Source organism: Onychomys torridus, chromosome 8 (genome assembly GCF_903995425.1).
Source record: "Onychomys torridus chromosome 8, mOncTor1.1, whole genome shotgun sequence".
Taxonomy (NCBI): Eukaryota; Metazoa; Chordata; class Mammalia; order Rodentia; family Cricetidae; genus Onychomys; species Onychomys torridus.
In genome coordinates, this window is record NC_050450.1 from 41,565,840 (window position 1) to 41,581,766 (window position 15,927).

General features: G+C 46.7%; 1 long non-coding RNA gene across 1 annotated transcript in view; it reads right to left on the reverse strand.

Moving 5' to 3' along the window:
- LOC118590070 overlaps positions 1-15,927 on the reverse strand; it is a 26,955-nt gene continuing 11,028 nt past the window's right edge. Inside the window, exons 2-3 of the long non-coding RNA XR_004945703.1 lie at positions 1,865-2,019; positions 1-32 (exon numbers count right to left, since the gene is read on the reverse strand). This is a non-coding gene — a long non-coding RNA (uncharacterized LOC118590070). The remainder of the gene's footprint in view (positions 33-1,864; positions 2,020-15,927) is intronic.

Below are 15,927 nucleotides of genomic sequence, written 5' to 3' on the forward strand. Positions count from 1 at the left end.
CCCAGCATCTGTGTGGGTCTGCTCACAGCCACCTGTAAATACAGGGAATCCAACAGACACCTGGGGTTAAAATAAGTTTTTTTTTTTTTTTTTTTTTTTTTTAAGCTACGGATCGAACCCAGGGCCTTGTGCTTGCTAGGCAAGTGCTCTACCACTGAGCTAAGTCCCCAACCCTTAAAAATAAATTTTAAAAAGAAATTCCAGGTTCTTCTCAGGCCCTTTACCTGCTTCCTAATTGGATCATTTGTATTTCTTTTATTAGTTGAATTCTTTGTATATTCAAAGTGTGGGTTCCAAAATTTCCCCAATTCTATGGGTTGTCTTTTCACTTAAATCTAAAAGGTAGATCTTAAATTTTTTTCATTCTTGATATCCAGAGAGCAGAGGGCCCAGAAGAGGGTGCTGGAGCTGGAGCTAACAGCATGTGGGTGCTGGAAACTGAACCCAGGTCCTCTGGAAGGGCAGCCAGTGTGCTTACTGCTGAATGTTCTCTCCAGCCCTGCATTTGCACTTTTTTGTTATTTGTTTTGTTTTGTTTTAGAGACAGGATCTCTCTACAGAGCCCTGGCTGTCCTGGAACTCGCTATGTAGACCAGGCTAGCCTTGAACTCAGAGATTCTCTGCCTCCTGAGTGTTGGAATTAAAGGTGTATACCACCTATGCAGGGCTATATATATATATATTTTAATGTTTGTGTATAATCTTGGTAGCACACATCTTTAATCCAGCACTCAGTTGGTAGATCTGTGAGTTGGAGGCCAACTTGGTCTACACAGTGGGTTCCAGGCCAGTCAGAGACACATAATGAGACCCTGTTTCCAAAAAATACACTTCCTTATTGTGAGTACGCATATGTGTGTGGACATACACATATGCGTACACACGCATGTGTGTGGTGGTCAGAGGGTAACTTTCAGGAACTAATTCTTTCCTTCCATGTTGTGGGTCCCTGGATTCAAACCAAGGATTGTCAGATTTGATGATGGGTGCCTTTACCTGCCAAGCCACCTCACCAGCCCTCTTCTCACTTTTTTATGATAAAATACACATAACAATTTACCACATTGTCCATATTTAAGTGTACGACTCAATGGCATTCACACCACCCAACCAGTACCACCATTTCCAGAAGTTTTCCTTCAAACCAAACACACGTCATTCATGAAGTGTTAGCCTGCCCTGGCAAGCCCCATTCTATGCCGTCTACGAGATTTCCTAAATATGTTCTTTCTTTTCTTTTTTTTTTTTTTTTTAGTTTTTTGGTTTTTTGAGACAGGGTTTCTCTGTGTAGCTTTACATCTCCTAGAGATCCGCCTGGCTCTGCTTCCCAGTGCTGGTATTAAAGGCGTGCGCCACCACCGCCCGGCTTGGTGTAATATTTTCAATGTCTTATGTATCAACACTTTTTAGGCAGAAAGGGGAGTTGAGATAGGGTCTCATGTAGCCCAGGCTGGCTTCCAACTCACAATCTTCTTGCCTCAGCCAAGTTCAGATTTATCCTGGGCTGCCGAGTGAGTTTGAGGACAACCTGGCCTACATGAGACCCTATCTCAACACAACAAAATTAGAATTCATTTGTGAACGTAGTTGTGTTCGTATCCCAGGGCAGCGTGACTCTTTGGGGGCTGTTGCAGCTCCTGACTACAAACTTGCAAGTTTCTCATGCATTTGAGGGGTGCTCACTTCCCTGTCACCCCCCTCCTCTGAGCTAACCCTGCCCCTGCTCTTCTCAAAGCCACCACTGTAGAAAACGGATGAGAACGGACATCGGAGATTTAAATCTGAAATTCAAGGAGGAAGCTTCAGCAGCCTTAAATAGATGCCTTGGGTTCTGGTATTTAGTCCAGATGAGATAAGCTGTCACCTTACTGTGCCGAGGGCCTCGGAAGGCAGAGGGACAATGCTCAGGGATCGAGCCGCTGGTACCTCCAGTTTCCTGCCCTTATCTGTGTGGGAATGCTTTGTGTCAGCTGGAAGGGCAGTGGCGAGGCTACACACTTGGGGCTCACTGCAGACAGCCTGTAGGGAAAGAGAAAGTGTTCAGTTACACAGAGAAGAGGGACCGGCTTGGGGAAGGTCAGAGCGTCTGTAAACGTTCCTGTCAGCATCTTTCATTTTAACTTTGTAGCAAGTCATCTATAAAATGACAAAGTGAAATTAAAATGTTTGTTTGGGTTTTGTTGTTGTTGTTCTTTTGAGACAGGGATTCATGTAGCCCAGACTTGTCCTGGAAGTCCCTCTGTAGCCAAAGATGGCCTTTACCTGCCATGCCTCCACCTCCCAAGTGCTAGGATTACAGACATGCAATCCCCACACTGGACTGGATGTTAAATACTGTTGCCTGTCATGGTGGTACAGGCCTTGAATCCCAGCACTGGGGAGGCAGAGGCAGATGGATCTGAGTTCAAGGCCAGCCTGGTCTACAGAGTGAGTTCCAGGACAGCTAGGGCTACAGACAGAAACCCTGTCTTGAAAAATCAAACAAAAAAAAACAAGAAGAACAAAACTTTCAATATTCTTCTGAAGATGTCGGTCCCTCGAGTATCTCTTAGGTATATAAACTGGCCAAATGGAGCAATAGCAAGACATTCTGCCTTATTCATTAACTGCTCCTTCAAAAACAACAAAACCAAACCTACAAAACACTATCAAGGAATAGTATGCCTCATCCTTCACCATAGTGGAAGAGTGGAACAGGCTCTCTTCATATGGGAGGGAGCTGCCTCAGCCATGGGTTCAATCATGCTCCTCATCCATCCCTGGGCATCATGCTCCACGCCCCACAGTGGACTACTTAGTCCACATGCACCACTGGACCCTGTGTGAGCTGTGGGATTTCCATATTCATGATAATGCTTAGGTTTGGTTTTAAAATATTTTTGCATTTATTTGTAGGAGAGGGGCATGCCAGTGTGCACACACAGAGCTTAGAGGATGCTTGCTGAAGTCTGCTCTTCTATGAGGGCTCTGGGGCTGAACTCCGGTCATCAGGTGTGGCAACAAGAACTCTCACCTGCTAAGCCTTCTCACTGGTTCAGTAATACTAATTTTAAAACAAAATCAGGTGCTGGAGAGATGGCTCAGCGGTTAAGAGCACTAGCTGCTCTTCCAAGAGGACCTGGGTTCAAATCCCAGTACCGACATGGCAGTTCACAACTGTCCATAACTCCTATTCCAGGGGATCTGACACTCTCAGACATACATGCAGGCAAAACACCAATGCACATAACATAGAATAAATCATTAAAAAATTTTAAATCGATTTAATTTTAAGTATGTGTATGTGTGTGTCTATGTATGGATGCGTGTCCTTGGGTGTGGTTGCCCAGAGAAACCAGAAGAGGTGGTTGGATCTCTCCTGGAGTGATGTGCACTCTTAACTGCTGAGCCAGCTCTCAGGCAGATAACACCAAATTTAAGGTTCAATTCAAATGAGGCACAATAGCCAGGAGGTGGTGGTGCACAACTTTAATCCCAGCATGTGGGAGGCAGAGGCAGGCATATCTGAGTTCGAAGCTAGCCTGGTCTATAGATCCAGCTCTAGGACAACAGGGCTACACAGAGAAACCTTGCCTTGAAAACCAAGTGAGGCAGAGTGGCATAGTAAGAGATGAGCAATAATTTCTAGTAAAGCAGAATTATTACTAGGATAGAGTGATCGCTCAGCAGCTGTAGCACTGGCTGCTCTTCAGAGGATCCGGGTTCGATTCCCAGCACCCACATGGCATCTCAAACCACCTATAACTCCAGTTCCAGGGGATCCAACGCCCTCTTCTGGACATCTGGTACATGGACATACATGCAGGCAAAACACCCATACACACAAAATAGAAATAAATCTCAAAAGACTTTTTAAAAATAGTTATAACTATATCATTCTGTAACAGGACCGTGAACCATTCTGTCTCAGGTGCCAGCTCAGTTCACTGTTGCTGTCCTGTTACTTTCCTTGAGGAAGGTTTACTTTGTCACAGCTCCAAAGAGCAAGACAGGCGGGGAATGCAGTCAGGTCTAAGAAGCTACCAAGTGTCTGTCTCCCGTAAGTGAAAAGGGGAACACTCTGGACTTAAGGGAAGAATCACTGGCTAAGGTTGCTAAAGACCCATGTAAAAACAATTCTTCCATATATGAAATTGCAAAGGAGAAAGTCATACTAATTTTCTGTTTGTGGGGTTTGGGGGTGGGGAGTGGAGGCCAGAGGTCAGTGCTGGGTATCTTTGGTCCTTCTCTGTCTTCAAAGTCCAGGTCCTCCACTGAACCTGGAAACTTCTTCTGATTCTGCTGCCTTGGCTGTCCAGGAGCTCCACCTATTTCTGCCCTTGCTCCAGCTTTGGAGTTAGAGGTGTAGGCCACGGAGCCTGGCTCTTCCCACAGACGCTGGGGCTGGAATTCAGGTCCTCAGACTTACACAACAGGTACTTTTACTGGCTGAGCCATCTTCCCAAACGCTAGGTTTTTTGTTGTTTTGTTTTTTCCAGAAAGAGTGTTTCTATGTAGCCCTGGATGTCCTGGAACTCAATCTGTAGACCTGGCTGGCCTCAAACTCAGAGATCCACCTGCCTCTGCCTCCCAAGTGCACCACTGCCTGGTCTTTTCTGGTTTTTTGTTTTGTTTTGTTTTTGAGATCAGTCTTATTCTAAAGTTCAGGCTGACCTGGAACTCATGATTTAGCTCAGGCTAGTCTCTAGCCTCAGCCTCTGCAGTGCTGAGATTACAGTTGTTCCCCCCAACCCCCATCCCCCCCCCCACCACCTTTAATTGATGCCAACTTTGCTACGTTACTGACTAGCGGTCACTGAAACTGAAGAAAAGCCAAATTGTGGATAAAGAGGATGATAGAGTTACCCAGCATGCACAAGGCCTTGGGGTCTAGTCTCTGCAACCGGTAAACTACATGAGATGGTTTACACCTGTAACCCCAGCATTTGTGGAGTGGAGGCAAAGAGGATCAGAAGTTCAAGGTCATCTTTGGCTACATGGTGATTTCAAGGACAGCCTGAGAATCCATGAGACCCTATATTTTAGAAAGGGGAATGGGGCTGGAGTTCAGCAGAGCACTTGCTGCTTTTTCAGAGGACGTGAGTTTGGTTCACAGCACCCACACCAGGCTGCTTACAACCACATGAAACTCCAGATCTAGGGGATCCAATGTCATCTTCTGGCTCCTGAGGGCACCCACAGACACGTGGCATACACCCACACAGAGATACACATATGTGCATAAATAAAAATCTTCAAGAAGGGGGAATTAGTGTATTGGTCTTTTTTTGTTGTTGTTGTTAATAAGACCAGGATTATTTCAGTGTCTATCAGGAGAGAAAGATTTAAAATTTTATGTGGTACAGGAGTTTGACCTGTCTGTGCACCATGTGTGTACAGTGTCTGCAGAGACCAGGAGAGGGTGTCAGGTCCCCTGGAATTGTAGTTACAGATGGTTGTGAATCACTATGTGGGTGCTTGGGATTGAACACAGATCCTCTGGAAGAGCAGTAAGTGCTTGTAACCACTGAGCCATCTCTCCAGACGCCTGAAAGAGCAAGATTTTTATGAATGGCTCCACACAGCATTTCTTTGTCCTCCTTTAGTACATAATGCAATTTTTGTCAAAATAATTGAATAAATTAGACATGAAGGCCAGGGTAGGCTGTGTGTTTTAGGCATCTACTGCTTTAAGAATAAGTTTTGTGAATGAATGACTTGGCCGTTCATAGATCCCTTTGGTGCAGGTGTCTCTCCATGTCTAGCTGCTGTGACAGGAAGTGTTACAAGTCCTTTACAGCCTGTGCCTGGCTGGCATCTTGGCTCTCCCAGAAACAGTGAACTCACTGAATAAATATTGATTGAACACTGCCTACAGGCTAGGTGCCACGCATGGCGAAGAACAGAGTCCAATGTCCTCAGCTCCAATAAAACCATGTCACCCCTTTGTTACCCCAATTCTCTTCAGCAGAGGAATGCACACCAGGGGACCCTACATGAGCAGGCTGAAGGAAGCATCTCATTTTGGATTTGACTTCCTAAAACCTAAACTTTGAGATGATGTAGGTTTCTAGATAGTTGTGAGAAATAATGCAGAGCTAAGCATGGTGCTGCACACCTTTAATATCAGCACTCGGGGAGGCAGAGGCAGAGGCAGGTGGATCTCTGTGAGTTTGAGGCCAGCCTGGTCTACAGAGAGAGTTCCAGGACAGCCAGGGCTACAGAGAAACCCTGTCTCGGGGAAAACAAACAAACAAAAAAAAAAAAAAAAAAAAAAAAATCCAAATAATGCAGAGAGGTCCCAGGAGTCCTCTCTGAGGTTCCTTTGATAAGATCCTGCACAGAAAGCTGAAGCCTGAGAAAGTGCTCAGCTAATAAAGCACTTGTCTTGAAAGTCCAATCCCCAGAACTCAGATTTAAAAAAAAAAAATCAGGTCGAGTGGCACTCACTTGTAATCCCAGCTCCAGGGAGGAGACCAGTGGACCTCTGGCATCCTAGCCTCCTTGGGGAGTTCCTTACCAGGAGGAGACCCTGTCTCAAGAAGAATAGCACCTGAAAAATGACAGCCAAGGTTGTCTCCTGCACTCAACACAGGCACACACGTGTGTGGGCATACAGCTGTGACATTCTAGGACGACCAGGACCCAGAGAAGCTGGAGGTGTAGTTTGCCGGGTAGAGGGTTGGCCTAGCACCCACAAAGTGCTCAGTTCCATCTCTAGCACTGCATGAATTGGGTGCGATGGCACACGTATGTGACATCATCTTAGTACCGTCACCCTCAGCTACCCCGTGAGTCTGGTTAGCCTGGGCAAAAAGTCCCACCTCTCCTAACCTGTCGATCTCGATATGAATAGAGTGCTATGTTCTTTGCAGGAATTTACAGAGTGGTTCACTATTTTATTTATTTGTTTGTTTGTTTGGAGCTGAGGATCGAACCCTGTGCCTTGAGCTTGCTAGGCAAGCGCTCTACCACTGAGCTAAATCCCCAGCCCCCCGGTTCACTATTTTATATATACCACTTTTCCTTCAACTTTGAGCCTCCTGATCTCTCCTCTTTCTAGTGCCCTCACCATAAGGAATGTTAAATATGAGATGATGTGAGCTTAGCCTGATCTTAACATTATAAAATTCAATATGAATACATTATTCAATACAATTCATGTATCAAAACATCACATTGCAGGACTGGTAAGGTGGCTTGGTGGGCCAAGGAGCCTGCCACCAAAATCCAACAACTTGAGTTCAATCTCTGAAACCCATGAAGTAGGAGAGAAATGACTCCCCCATTTGTATTCTGACCACCACAATGATCAAATTGTACCCATAAATAGATATAATTTCCAAGCACATGTTAAAATAAACTTAATTTTAAAAATAAAATCTTGAGCTGGGTGGTAGTGATGCAAGCCTTTAATTCCAGCACTCTGGAGGCAGAGGCATGGGGATCTCTGTGAGTTCAAGGCCAGCCTGGTCTACAGAGCGAGTTCCAGGACAGCCAGGACTATATTGGGAAACCTTGTCTCAAAAAACCAAAAAAAATAAAACCTTGAGCTGGAGATGGTGGCACATGTCTTTAATCCCAGCACTTGGGAGGCAGATCTCTGAGTTTGAGGCTAGCTTGGTTTACACAGGAAGTTCCAGGACAGCCAGAACTGTTACACAAAGAAACCCTATATTTTTCTTTCTTCCTTTCTTCCTTCCTTTCTTCCTTCCTTCCTTCCTTCCTTCCTTCCTTCCTCCCTCCCTCCCTCCCTCTCTCTCTCTCTCTCTCTCTTTCTCTCTCTTCTCTCCTTTTTTTTTTTTCCTGGTGAACATGTTTATTAATAGATCATCAACTTCTCCAAACCTACAGCTGGAATTTCATCTCGTTTCCATGCCAGTCATGAACGGTGGCCAAGCTAGCCAGAGACTACCCAAAGAGAACTAAGCTTTCAGAGCTCACTTTCTCTTACAGGCAGAACATAAACAGATGCACTCTAGAATGCACAACGGTTTTAGTCACTAAGGAACTTAAGTGGGTTCTTGAAGAATGCTCTCTTTCTTCTCTCTCTCTCTCTCTCTCTCTTCCTCCCTGCCCCCCGCCCCCAAGTCAGGGTTTCTCAGTGGGTAAAAATACTTTCCTGCGTTGGGTTTCCAGAAACCACGGACAGGTAGAAGAGATCCCACTCCCAAAAGTCCTCTTGCTGACATGGTGGCACACACCTTTAATCCCACCAACAGGGAGGCAGAGGCAGGTAGATTTCTGTGAATTTAAAGCCAGCCTGATCTACAAAGTGAGTACCAGAATATCCAGGACTATGTAGAGAGACCCTGCCTTAAAAAGGGGGGTGGGTGGGAAGGGAGTAGAGAGACGTCTCAGTAGTCAAAGTGCTTGCTGTTCAAGATTGAAGACCAGACTTGGATCCTCAGAAACCTACATAAAATCCTGAGTAAACAGTGACTGCACCTCCAGCCTTAGACGACAGAGACAAGGGACCCCCAGAGCAAGCTGGCTTGTATGACTAGCCATGTACTCGAGCTCTGGCTTTGAGAGACCCTGCCTCAGTGAATAAGGTAAAAGAGTGGCTGAGGATGGTTCTTGACACCAAATATCGGGGCCTGTACATTCACTAGACCATACACATTCTTACACATGTTCTCCTCCACATCCCAAAAACCCCAACCACCCATGCATGTATGCCCATGCATATCACACACACACACACACACACACAAAGTGGAAAAGAGAGGTAAATAAAAAACAGAAGCAGATTTAACAGTTTGTTGGTCAGAAGAAGGCTCAGCACTCTCCAGGAAGGTCTGTGCTGCACTTTGTAAGTCAGTGTAGGATTGCACAAACCATCAGCTTTGCAAGCTTGCACTGCGTCCCTGGCCTGGACCAGTGGTGTCCCTGGCCTGGACCAGTGTCCCTGCCCTGGACCAGTGCCTGTGAAATACCTGTAAAGGGCTGAAGGAAACAAAGGTGACAGATTCTTAGGAATTGACTGAGCACACGTTGAGCACTTCCTGGGCCTGAAGGGCCCATGACTCCACTTTATCAGCAAAAATGACCCCCAGAAGAGCAAGGCTTGCTCTCTTACCACACACTTCAGTCACATGATGAGCTTAGGTGTAGGACAGGTCCCAGGGAGGAGGTGAGCTAAATGCAGCTCACCAGCTTTGGGGATCCTGGCTGTGACTTGGTACAAAAGAATTAACCTCTGAACTCTCTCACCTTTCATAAGACAAGACGGTGTTAATATCTGTTTCATGGGGTTGTATAAGGATTCAATGCACCTTTGCATGTGAAGTGTTCAGAGCAGCCAGGCCTGTGAATCCTAGTTATTTAGGACACTGGGGCAGGAGGGTGGCAAGTTCATGGCCTGCCTGGCCAACTTATCAAGACCTTGTCTTTTTTCTTTTTTGCATTGGTGTTTTGCTGCATGCATGTATGACTATGTGAGGATGTCAGATCTTGAGTTACAGACAGTTGTGAGCTGCCATGTGGGTGCTGGGACTTGAACCCAGGTCCTCTAGAAGAGCAGTCAGTGCTCTTAACCACTGAGCCATCTCTCCAGCCCCAAGACCTTATCTTAGAGAGTTATTTTTTTCCTTTTCCTTTTTTAAACGTTTTTTTTTTTTTTTTTAAGATTTATTTATTTATTATGTATACAGTGCTCTGCCTGCATGTATGCCTGCAGGCCCGAAGAGGGCACCAGATCTCATTACAGATGGTTGTGAGCCACCATGTGGTTGCTGGGAATTGAACTCAGGACCTCTGGAAGAGCAGCCAGTGCTCTTAACCTCAGAGCCATCTCTCCAGCCCTCCTTTTCCTTTTTTACCTCTTTGTCCCCTCAATTAAAACAATATTTGTTCTATTCGTGTGTGTGTGTACGCGGAGACACTTGTCTGCACATGCACACTTCGTGCATGTAGTCTCGCTTGTACCTGTTGGAAGTATTTCGCAGGCACTGGGTCAAGGGAGCACGAAGACAGAGCAAACACAGCGAATGGCAGTGCTGGCCTTTTGTGCAACCGTGCCCTGATTTGCAAAGTTGCAGCACAGACTTTCCCGGACAGAAGTAAGAAGGCAGAGTGAGAACCAATGGAGCTGCAGTTACAGGCAGTGAGTGAGTGAGCTGTCTCACGTGGATGCTAGGAAATGCATCTGAGGCCTCTGTCAGAGGAGGCAATGTTTTTCACTGCTCAGCCGTCTCTCCAGCCCTCTGCCAAGTATTTTATCACAACAAGCAGAGTAAGCTAACATGATGTTGATAGGTTTCATATACGGCCTCAGACTCCTCATGCAGCTGAGGGTTTACCATGAACCTCAGATCCTCCTGCCTCCATTTATTAAGTGCTGGGTTATTGGCATGTACTATCAGTCCAGTTGTGTGTTATATCCGGGGATCAAACCCAGGATCTTGTGTATGCTAAACATGTACTCTACCAACCGAGCTAGAGCTCCAGCTCTTGATATACTGAAATTAACTTTACCTGGTGTGTGTGTGTGTGTGTGTGTGTGTGTGTGTGTGTGTGTGTGTGTTATGGACTAAGCCCAGGGCTTTGCATACATTAGATAAACACTGAGATATGTCCCCAGCCATTTTTGTTTTTTTGTTTTGTTTTGTTTTGTTTTTTTTTTGAGACAGGGTTTCTCTGTGTAGTTTTGGAGCCTGTCCTGGATCTTGCTCTGTAGACCAGGCTGGCCATGAACTCACAGAGATCTGCCTGGTTCTGCCTCCTGGGTGCTGGGATTTAAGGTATGTGCCACCGCTGCCTGGCTCATCCCTGGTCTTTTACATCTTCAAATGTGCCTATTCAATTGAATATCCATATATAGCCCCACTATATTCCACTAAGCTCCACAGTACCACTTCTCCATCTGACTTCACTTAAACTTCACCCTGCTGACGCTGTGGTAGAGCTGACAGGATCTTCTAAAGTACACATTCTATATTCATTGTTATCCCAGTACATTCCCCTCCTCTTGAGTAGTAGCTTTCCTTATCAAATAAAAATGCTCAAATATGGAACCAGGCAGCTCTCTGTGAGCTCCAGGCCAGCCAGTGCTACATAGTGAGACCCTTGTCTCACTCCACTAACAGTGGGCCGGGGGTTGGCTCAGTCAGCAAAGTGACCTGAGATGGGGCTCCCAGCACTCAACGAACTTTTCTAATCCTGGCACCTGGGCAGTAGGGACATCAGGGACACTCTCACTTGCTAGCCAGCTCAGTTAGTTGAATCAGTGAGCTCTTCCAGAGGTTTGGGGTTTGGTTCCCAGGACCCACATAGTGCTCTCAGCAGCCTGAAACTCCAGTTCCACAGGATCCTACTCTCTCTTCTGATTTCTGTAAGCACCAGCCATGCATGTAGTCCACAAAGATTTGTGGAGGCAACACACACACACACACACACACACACACAAGTACCTCAAAACAAACAAAAACTTCAAGTGAAAGAGGAATGTGGAGACCTGAAGTAAATAGCCAACGCAAGAGCAAATGTGTTAAAAGTTTGTTCCCAGAGGCTAGAACAAACTTTTAACACAGCATTTGAACATAGCCCCACACACATGCATTCAACAAGCTCTGATCCCGTTTCTGAGTGTGATCTTGCCGGACATGTCTGTTGTCTTTTTAAAGTGTTTACTTTTTTCTTTTTTTTTGTTTTTTCAAGACAAGGTTTCTCTGTGTAGCTTTGGAGCCTGTCCTGGAACTCACTTTGTAGTCCAGGCTGGCCTCGAACTCACAGAGATCTGCCTGCCTCTGTCTCCGGAGTGTTGGGATTAAAGGCGTGCGCCGCCGCCGCCGCCGCCGCCGCCGCCGCCGCCGCCGCCGCCGCCACCACCACCACCACTACTATTACTATCGGGCTTTCAAAGTGTTTTCTTTTTTCTTTTTTTAAAGATTTATTTATTTATTATGTATACAGTGTTCTGTCTGCACATATCCCCACAGGCCAGAAGAGGGCACCAGATCTCATTACAGATGGTTGGGAGCCACCATGTGGTTGCTGTGAATTGAACTCAGGACCTTTGGAAGAGCAAGCAGTGCTCTTAATCTCTGAGCCATCTCTCCAGCCCTCAAAGTGTTTTCTAACAAGACAGACAACGGAATGAATGACCATGTGGTCTCCAATACGGCAGCATGACTTCCTTCCTTATTGCAATGATAAGATACCCTACAAAAGCAGTATCAGAAAGGAAGAGTGTACTCTGCCTCACAGTTCAAGGGGATCCATTCCGTGCTGGCCAGAAGGTATGGTACAGGAGCAGGAAGTGGCTTGTCACATTTCATCCCTAGTCAAGACTCCAGAGAGAGAACAGGAAGTAGGGGGTGGGCTCAAAAGGTGCTCCTTGACCAATTTCCTCCAGCAAGGCTCCACTCCTAAGGGTTCCACAACCCTCCCCAACAGCGCCACCAGCTGGGAACAGAGTTCAAACACTTGAGTCTGACAGGACAGTTAACATTTAAACCATAGAGGTGTCCTGGGGACCTGGGAGCAGAGGTTCCTACTTAGGGCTCCGGAGAAGGAGGTGAAGCTTGGCTGGGGATTGCGTAACTCAGCGTCACGCTGGGTCACTGCCTGCATCGTGTACGTGTGCGACAGAGGAGGGAAGGAAAAAGGAAGTTTAGCCCACAGCTAGGCCCTGGAGCTATGGGATGGAAGCCTGTCATGCTGAGTCTCCAGACAGGCCTACCTTGGCCGACATTGGCTTAGTCTCTTGGCTTATGTGAGTGTGAGAAGAAAAGGCAGAATCTAGGTTAACCTTCCATGGTGCATGGGTAGGAAAAAGCAAGTACTGTCCACATTTTCTTGCCTTTGAGTTTTGTGTTTATCAAGGGAAATCTTGTTTTCTTTTTTTATAGCATGTGTTTATGACTTTGAAAGAGGAACTTGCCCTCCTGGTCCCTGCCTCATCCTGTTTCCCCTTTTCTGAGGTTGTGTAAGAATTGTTAAAGCGTTTGCAGGCACATCAAAGGACAGGAAACCTACCTGAACCCCAGGACTGCTGGGGCAGATCCCTCCCTTTCGTATGGCTCTCCCAGGGAATTCATAACTCTGCAGACCACAATCTGGCTCATGTTCCTCCTTCCAGCACGGGCATCCCAACGTGAGAAGTTGTCTTAATTTCACACCAGAAACATCATGGTTAGGAGCTTTGCAACCAGCTCTGCCGGCCCTATTCTCAGAAGAAATATCTTGCTCATATTCTGGTGGCTCACAGGACTGACCAAAAGGCTAGAGAGCCAGGCCATGGAAACAGCCAATGACCAAGGACAGCTGTGCAGCAACAGCAGGAGACCCACTCTGAGAGCATCCCACCTGTCCCTGTATCTCCAGGTCACCCGAGAGGCTTTCATTCTGGCAGGAGCATCAGGTTGGCTACACCCGGCTCTCAGAGTGGGAGGAGAGGCTGTCTTCCCGGGACTTACACCATCTACAATCCCTCTAAAAATGCGGTGCTCAGCCCTGTTGGGGGCCAGTGTAGGGGCAAAGCTAGGCAGGACCCACAGAAGACCCTCTTGTGTAAACCAGGACTCTGCACTGGGACTGATGTCAGGCTGTGTAGGGAATGCACAACATTAACCGATGGCCTAGAGACCTGGGCTTATGTCCCAAGTCATTTTTGCCTGGCAGGTATGTAGCAGGCTCCCTGTTTTACGAATGAGGAAGTAGAGGTCAGGAATGCTGGGATATCTCCGGGGTCAGACGCTGCTAGCATTCAAATTACGTGTGCTTTTCTGTGGCTCTGGCTTTCCCAGTCCTGGGACACTGAGTTGTAGACAAAACACTTGTTTGTCCCTGCTCTATCGTGAGGAATCAAGGTTGAGCAATGAACTTGTCTGGGGTTCCATCCCTGCAGTGTCTCTGTAGCTGGGGTCAATTGTTCTTTGCACCAGAATTCCTTCAGTGTTTCCCAGTTCACAGATACATTCCCCTTTTGTCTTGCCAGGTGATCTGCTAGGAGAGTCAACAGTGACTTGTGACCTTGATAGATTTTTTTTTTTTTTTTTTGCCTTTTTTTTGCACGGGGGAGGGTGTCTTTGAGACAGGGTCTCTCTATACAGCCCTGGTTGTCCTGGAACTTACTATATAGACCAGGCTGGCCTCAAACACATAGAGATCCGACTGCCTGTCTCCCAGTCTCTGGGATTAAATGTGTGTGCCAACACACCTGGCTTATTTTTTGCTCTTCTTGAAGTACAAAAGGTACTAACTAGATGCTGTCTTTCTCTCTATGACGTGTGTGTGTGTGTGTGTGTGTGTGTGTGTGTTCACAATCACCCCTGGTATAGCAGAATCTTAAAAATATTCCCTGGAATGTAGGTCTGTTGTAGAGTGCTTGCCTAGCATGCATGGAGTCTTGGATTTATTTCCAGCTTAATAGAAACTGGGCATGGTATCTCACACCTGTAGTCCCAGCATCTGGGAGGTGGAGGCAGAAGGGTCGGAAGTTCAAAGCCATCTCTGGCTACACAGAAAGTTCAAGTCCTGCCAGGCGGTGGTGGCACAGTCCTTTAATCCCAGCACTCAGGAGGCAGAGGCAGTCAGATCTCTGTGAGGTTGAGGCCAGCCTGGTCTACAGAGCAAGTTCCAGGACAGGCAGAGCTACATAGTGAAACACTGTCTCAAAAAACAAAAACAAAACAAAAGGAAGACGAGAGAAGAAAAAGAAAGAAAACTCAAGGCTAACCTGTGTTGGAGACCCTATCTAAAACAAACAAACAACATCCCTGTGGACCGTGAGGGAAGAAGCCAACATATTCACACCTATGTTTCAGACAGAAGTGTGACTAACAGCAAACCCTCGGTTAAAAACAAAAAGCTTTTCCCAGTGAACCCAGGAGTCTATTCTCTGCTTCCAGAGCCAACAATCACAATTCACCCCACCACATGCACGTGGCATGCTGTCTCGAAGTTCTATGCCAAAGTCCAGCACGTGGTTCTCAGGGGCAGCCTTGGGCCAGCGCTCCAGAACTGGATCATTGTTCCTGGTCAGCTGCGTCCATGGCAGGCAGAAGTCTGGGAGTTTTAGCTGGAATGGAAGAATGCTTTTGGAAGAGGAGCTTTGAGGATATGACCTCACCTCTTTGTAGAGTCTAAAATGCAAGTGAACAGCTTGATGGTACGAGGTGGGAGACTGTCATCTCAGGATACAGATGCAGCCCAGTTCAGACCTGACTTAGTTTCTTTTCTTTTTTGGGGGTGGTGGTGGCCTTGAGACAAGGTCTTACCATGTAGCCTTGGTTGGCCTGAAACTCACTCTATAGACCAAGTTGGCCTAGAAATCACAGAGATCCACTTGCCTCTGCCTCCTGAGTGTTGGGATTAGAGGCATGCGCCAGCCACCACACGAGGCTTCTTTGTTTTCTTGTTTGGAAGCAAAGTCTCATGTATCCCACCCAGGCTGACCTCAAAAGTTCTGTAAGTGACCATGAACTTTGGGTCCTCCTGCCTCCTCCTCCAGAATGCTAGGGTTACAGGTGTGCACCACCATGCCCAACTTGATGTAACTCTGAGAATGGAACCCAGAACCTCTCGCATGCTAGGCAAGCAAGCGCTCCACCAACTGAACTACATTCCCCAACTCCTAAATTAGTTTCTAATTTTTCAAACCAAAGTGAACTGTAGGAGATATGAATTTCATCTTGGTGCCAAAAGACCAGAAAAAAAAAAAAAAAAGCTGGATCCACTGGAGCCAGCAGAAGACAGATAATGGACAAGGGAGGACAGACCAGGAAGATGCCAGGCCTGGGGCTGTGAGTCTGGCTGGAAGAGAAAAGTTGACTGTTATGATCCAATTGAATAGCATCTGTAGGGAAAAGGTGATATGGGTGTATTCAGGAGGAATGCCACGACCCAGCATGCCTTCTTTGGAACAGTGGGTCTGAAAGGAAGGGCTGTTTACACTCCAGGACTGCCAACCTTCACCAACCCTCACTCAGATCTTGGCTGTGG